The 7,069-nt window shown below is 34.7% G+C and overlaps 1 non-coding gene across 1 annotated transcript; it reads right to left on the bottom strand.

Moving 5' to 3' along the window:
- Nucleotides 1-260: 260 nt before the first annotated feature.
- LOC132494557 (U6 spliceosomal RNA) lies at nt 261-366 on the bottom strand. Its single transcript, XR_009533133.1, has one exon. It is a non-coding gene; the product is annotated as a U6 spliceosomal RNA (small nuclear RNA).
- Nucleotides 367-7,069: the final 6,703 nt, after the last annotated feature.

The raw sequence follows: 7,069 nt of genomic DNA, 5'->3' as shown, positions 1-7,069 counted from the left end.
CTTTGCTGCTAAAGAAGGCAGTTCAACACAGTGGTTAAATAAACATGATTTGCAAGCAGATAGACCTGGATTTAAGTCCCAGCTCTGCCCTTTACAAACTGTGTGGCTTTGGTTAAGTTACTTACAGTTTCTGCCTCCATTTCCTCATCTATAAAATGGGATAATAACATCTCTACTCAGGGTCATTGTGAGGTTTGAGTGCAAAGGGCTGAGCAGTGCCTGACACAGCAGGTGATATGTATGTGGTGCCTGTTCTTTTAAAAAATATGGAATGCTTCACGAATTTGCATGTCATCTTTGCACAGGGGTTGTGCTAATCCTGTCTGTATTGTTCCAATTTTAGTCTATGTGCTGCTAAGTGAGAACTGGTGCCTATTCTTATAAGACACTACCGTGTGTGTGTGTGTGTGTGTGTGTGTGTGTGGTTTGAAAGAAACAAGCCTGAAGAAACAGAGGCAATGTAGGCAGTACAGGCAGGGACTTTCTGGTGAAAAAGTAACTATTAAAACCTAGAGAAGGAGAGATCGCCACAGACAAGGCAGGTCAGAGGGGAATTCTTTGCAGAAGAGGTGACTGAGCTACCTGAGTATCTGAGGTATGTTATTAGACATGCCAGCAGGGTACCCACCACCTGATTGTGGGTTGGCAGAATGCCTTAGACCAGCTTTTAAGAAAGGCTGTTTTAGCCTAAGGAGGCCTGGGCTGCCAGTGTCCTGTGTTAAGGCTTGGCAGCCTCTCTAGATGGAGAGTTTTGTTGGCATGCCACACTTGAGTGGAGCATTTGTTTCACAGGTAATCCAGTCTCAGCAAAAGTGAGGCTGCCTAAAATGAGAAAAAAAAAAAAAGAGAGAAAAGAAAAAGAGATACATTTTGGATGAGTTACGTGCAGTTAATGGATTTTCCTGCTCTGTTCTCTCCTTTCAAATGACCTACCTTCACTGAGATATAATGATTACCCACTCTATGAACTTCTTGCGATAAAAAGTCTTTATTACAAATTCAAAAATTTACAAAATTGGACATAATACTACAAGGAACCCTTGGATACCTATCACCCAGCCACAAAATAAACTCATGGCCACTTTAGTTTCATTTATACTCTCTCTGCCAGAGTACTTAAAACACATCCCCCAAATCATTTCATTTCACCTGTAAATATTTATGTGTGTCTTTCTAAAAGATAAGAAGTTTTAAAAAGAACAATCTTAGTATCATTATTACAAGGAAAAAATTAGAAAATTCTTAGTATCATCAAATATCCAGTTAGTGCTCAAATTTCCACAATTGTCTCCTATTTTTTTTTCCAGTTGAATTATCTAAATAAGGTTCACACATTGCAAATGGTTGATATTTCTTTTGGTCTCTTCAATTTATAGATTTCCCTGCCCTCTTTTCATTCCCTTGCAATTAGTTTATTGAAGAGACTAGGTCATTTTCTACTTTCCAGACAGGACTGCACCACTGTGGTGTCACCTACCTTGCTCCTGTGTCCCTTATATTTCCTATAAAATGGCAGCTAGATCTACTGACTTGGTCTGATTCAGATTTATTTGTTTATTTTCAAGGCTACATTGTTGTGTGCTTCCACCAGCCAGCACTTAATGACTGGTTGTCTCCTTTGTGATATAACAGCCATTGATAATCATTACCCAGAACCATGATTTCATTTGGGGGTTTGTGAAATGGTGGCATTCTAACTCTACCATTTTTCCTCATTTATTACATGAGCTATTTCTATAAAGAACTATGTGGTTAACTTATGATATAGTTTAATCAGGAAAAAACAGGTTAAATGCTTGATTCTTCCCCTACACTTACCAGTGTTCAGAATTAGTGGGTTGGTTTCCTTATATCCTCCAGTGGTGACCAATGAGGCTTTTTGTTTTATAGGGGCTCATGAATTTAAACATACTCCATGTGTTTCAACCATTGCAGTTATTGTTTTCTTGGATGCTAAGGTTTTGCCGTTTCTGGTCAGTGAGTAGGATCTTCTTTCCCGAGTTGCTTCCTAAGTTCTGACACAACCATGACTTCGGCTGTCGTTGACAGATTCCTTGCTTTTTGGAAAGAAAAGACTTCCAACCTTGGAAATGAAAATACTTCTTAAAGAGAAAATATGCTGTAAGTTTATACTGATATTTTCAATTAAACTTTAGGATTACAGGGCTTTGCTTAACTTCTGTGATTTTATTTTGAATCTTTTCCTTTTATGCTAAGAATCTTGGTTCTTAATGACAATAGCATTATTGCTTATTTGCTTTACACATTTTTAACACACACATATTCATATAAAATCAATATCAAATATATAGTTAGAGAAAATATTATTATTATTGCAGTTCTTAGGTATATCCTACTAGAGACATATAGTTAAATTACTGTATTTTCAAACCATTTAAAATAACACACCTCAGCATAATTAAGCTATCAACTCAATGTGCAATTAGGGTCCTTTATTTTATTTTGCCCTTGATTTTAGGAATTGCCCTTTTCATTCTGATTTAACATTTTCATGGTTCTAAAGTTGAATCTAAAAAACAAGGTATTATTCAGAGAAGTCCAGCTTCTATCCCAAACTCACCTCTCTTTTTTCTCCTTTCCCTTTAGACAACAATTTTATTTACTTTATGGTTTATCCTTCCATAATTTTTTACATAAGCAAAACCACACATGAATACATATATACTCTCTTAGATAGATGGTAGCTTATTATATACACTTTAGTCCACCTTTTTTTTTTCCCCACTTAGCATTACATTCTGGAGATCATGGCATAACAATGTATAGATATTCCACATTCCTTTCTATAGTTGCATGGTACTTCACTATCTGAATGTGTTATAGTTTATTCTACTAGGCCCCTATTAATGGACATTTGGGTTTTTGCTATTACAAAAAAAATGTGGTCATGTTTTTGTGTTTCTGTCAGTGTTTCTTTAGGAGAGATTCCTACAAATAGGCTTCCTGGGTCAGAGTGCCTGTGTTATTTTGCTAGATATTGCTAATTCCCCTTCATAGTGTTTGTACCTTTTTGCATTCCTTTCAGCAATGATGGGAGTGCCTATTTTCTCAAAGCTGGAACAAAAGAGAATTTATCAATCTTTTGGATTTTTGCCACTCTGATAGGTGAAAAATGGTATATTAGTATACTTTAAGCTTGCCTTTTATTATGTGCACAATCAAGATCTTTTCATATAAATAGGAGGCATTTGTACTTAGTTTTCTGTGATTTGTCTGTGCATATCTCCAGTCTTATTTTTTCCCTATAGGATTATTGGTCTCTCATTCTTTTTAAAATTCTCTATATATTGGAAATATTAACTCTTTATCTATGATAAAAGTTGAAAATTTCCCCCCAGTTTGTTATTTGTCTCTTTCCTTTCCTTATGGTGTTTTTTTACTATGTAAGTAAGCAATTTTTTTTCTTATTTTCATGTAATAAAATTCATTAATCTTTTCCTTTATGGCTCCTAGATACTGAGTCAGAGGTAGGAAAGTTCCCCTTCACACCTGGATTATAGAATAATTCAGACTTGTTTTTTCTATACTTGTATTGATTCATTTAATACATTTAACTTTCTCATCCACTTGGAATTTATCTTGGTATACGATGTGGGGAATGAATACAATTTTATCTTTTACATGTGGCTATTTAGTTAGCCCATAACTTTGATTAAAAAGAACATCATTTCCCCCACTAATTGGAGATTCTGCCTTCATGGTATACTAAATTTCCAAATACAATTAGATCTATTTCTGGATTTCCTATTTTGTTTTATTGGTCTATGCATGTAACACCACCACACTCTTTTAGTTAGCAACATTGTAATATGTTTTAAAGTCTGATGAGGCTATCCCTTTCTTACTTCTCTTTTGTTTATTCCAGCTGTTTTAAAAAAATTTTTTTTTCAGGATTTTCCCCTCTTGGCTATTCTTGCTTATCTGTTCTTCCAAATGAATTTTATAATAAACTTATCTAGCTCCAGAAACAAATTTAGTCATATTTTTATTGGATTATATTAAATTTATGAGTTATATTAAATTAAATTTTATGAATTAGCTTAGGGAGACCTGAAGTCTTTGATATTGAGTCTTCTTATCCAAGAATATGGTATATCTTTCTGTTCATGCAAGGTTATTTTTGTATATTTTTAAATTGTTTTATAGTTTTTCTTCATAGAGGTTTTGGGCATTTCTTGTTAAATTTATGCCGTCACATTTAATTTTATTTGGCTTTCACAAAGGGGGTTTTCTTTTCCAATATAAACGGATTTTTGTTTATATACATGAAAACTTGATTTTTGTAGATTGATTTTATAACCTATTTCACTAAATTTTTTTGTTTGTAGTCATTTTCTATGGGTTCCTTTGGGTTTTCTAGATATGTACTTATATAATTCTTAGCTCTTGTAATATGATGGATAATACAAATGGATTTTAGAATGTTGAATCCACTCTACTTGGTCATGATGAGTATTTTGATGTGCTGTTGGAATCTATTAATTATTTAATATTTTTATTGATATTTAGAAGTGATATTGGTCTATAGTTTCATTTTGTTGATACAATCTTTGCAGATCGAGATTGAAGTTGTACTCACTTCATAAAATAACTTAGAAATAGAATTTCCCTGAGAAACAATCTGGACCGGGTACATTTTTGTGGGAAAGCTCTTTTTATACTTTCTCTATTTCTTCTGTGGTATTTTATATGTTTAGACTTTCTGTCTCCACTGGGGTTGATTTTGACAAGTTGTGTTTGTCTAGAAAATTATCCGCTTCATCTACTTTTCCAAATTTATTTGCAAAGAGTTATATAAAGTAGATTCTTGTCTTTTTTTTTTTTTTTTTTTTGCAGTATGCGGGCCTCCCACCGCTGTGGCCTCTCCCGTTGCGGAGCACAGGCTCCAGACGCGCAGGCCCAGTGGCCATGGCTCACGGGCCCAGCCGCTCCGCGGCATGTGGGATCCTCCAGACCGGAGCACGAACCTGCGTCCCCTGCATCGACAGGTGGACTCTCAACCACTGTGCCACCAGGGAAGCCCCATTCTTGTCATTTTTTTAAAAAGTGTGCAGTTTTGATGGTTATTTCCTCCTTGTTATTTCTAATTTTATATATATGGTACACCCCCCACCCCTGCCTTTTTTTCCACAATTATATTAGCTAATGGGTTCTTTTATTATGCTCTTTTTTCAAATAATTAACTTTTGGATGTATTTATTAGTTCTATGTTTTTCTGTTTCTAACTCATATCTTTTTTTTTCTTTTCCATTATGATTTATTACAAGATATTGAATATAGTTCCCTGTGCTATACCAGAGGACCTTGATGTTTATTCATTCTAAATGTAATAGTTGGCATCTACTAACCCCAAACTCCCAGTCCATCCTCCCTAACACCCCCTCCTTCACAACCACAAGTGTGTTCTCTATGTCTGTCAGTCTGTTTCTGTTTTGTAAATAAGTTCATTTGTATCATATTTTCAATTCCACATATAAGTGATATCATATGGTATTTGTCTTTCTCTTCGTGACTTACTTCATTTAGTATGATAATCTCTAGGTCCTTTGATGTTGCTGCAAATGACGCTATTTCATTTTTTATGACTGAGTAATATTCCATTGTATATATGTACCACATTTTCTTTATCCATTCATCTGTCAGTGGACATTTAGGTTGTTTCCATGTCTTGGGTATTGTAAATAGTGCTGCAGTGAACATTGGGGTGCATGTATCTTTTCAAATTAGTAACTCACATCTGTTTTGAGATATAATTTACTTACTGTAAAATGTATTATGGGTACAGTTTGATGATTCTGACAAATTTATACACCAAGACAACAAAACACCAAACAAGATAGAAAACAATTCCGTCACACTAGAAAGTTTCTTCTTTCTCCTTTCCGGACAACTTCCTATGCCACCCCAGAGATAAAAATATTCTTTTTTTAAATTATATTTATTTATTTTTATTTGGCTGCAATGGGTCTTAGTTGTGGCACGTGGGATCTTCGTTGCTGTGTGTGGGATCTTCGTTGAGGCACGTGGGATCTTTTAGTTGCGGCATGCCAACACTTAGTTGCAGCATGTGGAATCTAGTTCCCTGACCAGGGGTCAAACCCAGGCTCCCTGAATTAGGGGCATGGAGTCTTAGCCACTGGACCACCAGGGAAGTCCCAACAATTTTCTAATATTTATCACTATAGTTTAGTTTTGCAAGTTCTCAGACATCTTACATGAGATCATACAGTATGTACTGTTTTGTGTCTGACTTGTTATACTTAATATATTTTTGAGACATACATTCTTGAGTGTATCAGTAATATGTTTTTAAAAAATTTCTGAGTAGCATTCCATATTTTTTATAGTACAGTTCATGCATCTGTCTGTTGATGATTTTGGTTTGTTCCAGTTTGGGCTATAAAGAAAAGCTGCTGTAAATATTTTTGCACAAGTCTTTTTGTGGACACATGGTTTCATTTTTCTTGGCTGACTACCTAGAAGTAGAATAGTTGGCTCATAAGGTAGGTGTATGCTAAACTGTATAAAAAACAGGCTATTCCACTTCTGGGTATTTATCCTAAGGAAATTAAAACATTAACTCAAAAATATATCTGCATCCCCATGTTCATTATAGCATTATTTACAATAGCCAAGACATGGAAGCAACCTAAGTGTCCACCAATGAATGAATGGATAAAGAAAATGTAGTATGTGTACCTATGTATATATACAATGAAATATTATTTATCCATAAAAAGAAGGAAATCTTGCCATTTGTGACAACATGAATGGACCTTGAGGGCATTATGCTAAGTGAAATAAGTCAGAGAAAGACAAATTCTGTATGATCTCACATATATGTGGAGTCTAAAAACAAAACAAAACAAAAAACTAAACTCATAGATACAGAGAACAGATCGGTGGGGGGAGGGGTTTGGGTTGGGCAAAAAGTACAAACTTCCAGTTATAAAATAACTAAGTCCTGGGAATGTAATATGCAGCATGGTGACCATAGTTAATAATACTGTATTGTTTACTTGAAAGTTGCTAAGAGAGTACATCTTAA

The sequence above is a fragment of the Mesoplodon densirostris genome, chromosome 7 (genome assembly GCF_025265405.1).
Source record: "Mesoplodon densirostris isolate mMesDen1 chromosome 7, mMesDen1 primary haplotype, whole genome shotgun sequence".
In the NCBI taxonomy this organism is placed as follows: Eukaryota; Metazoa; Chordata; class Mammalia; order Artiodactyla; family Ziphiidae; genus Mesoplodon; species Mesoplodon densirostris.
Note: the sequence above shows the minus strand (reverse complement) of the source record. Positions and strands in the feature narration are given on the sequence as shown.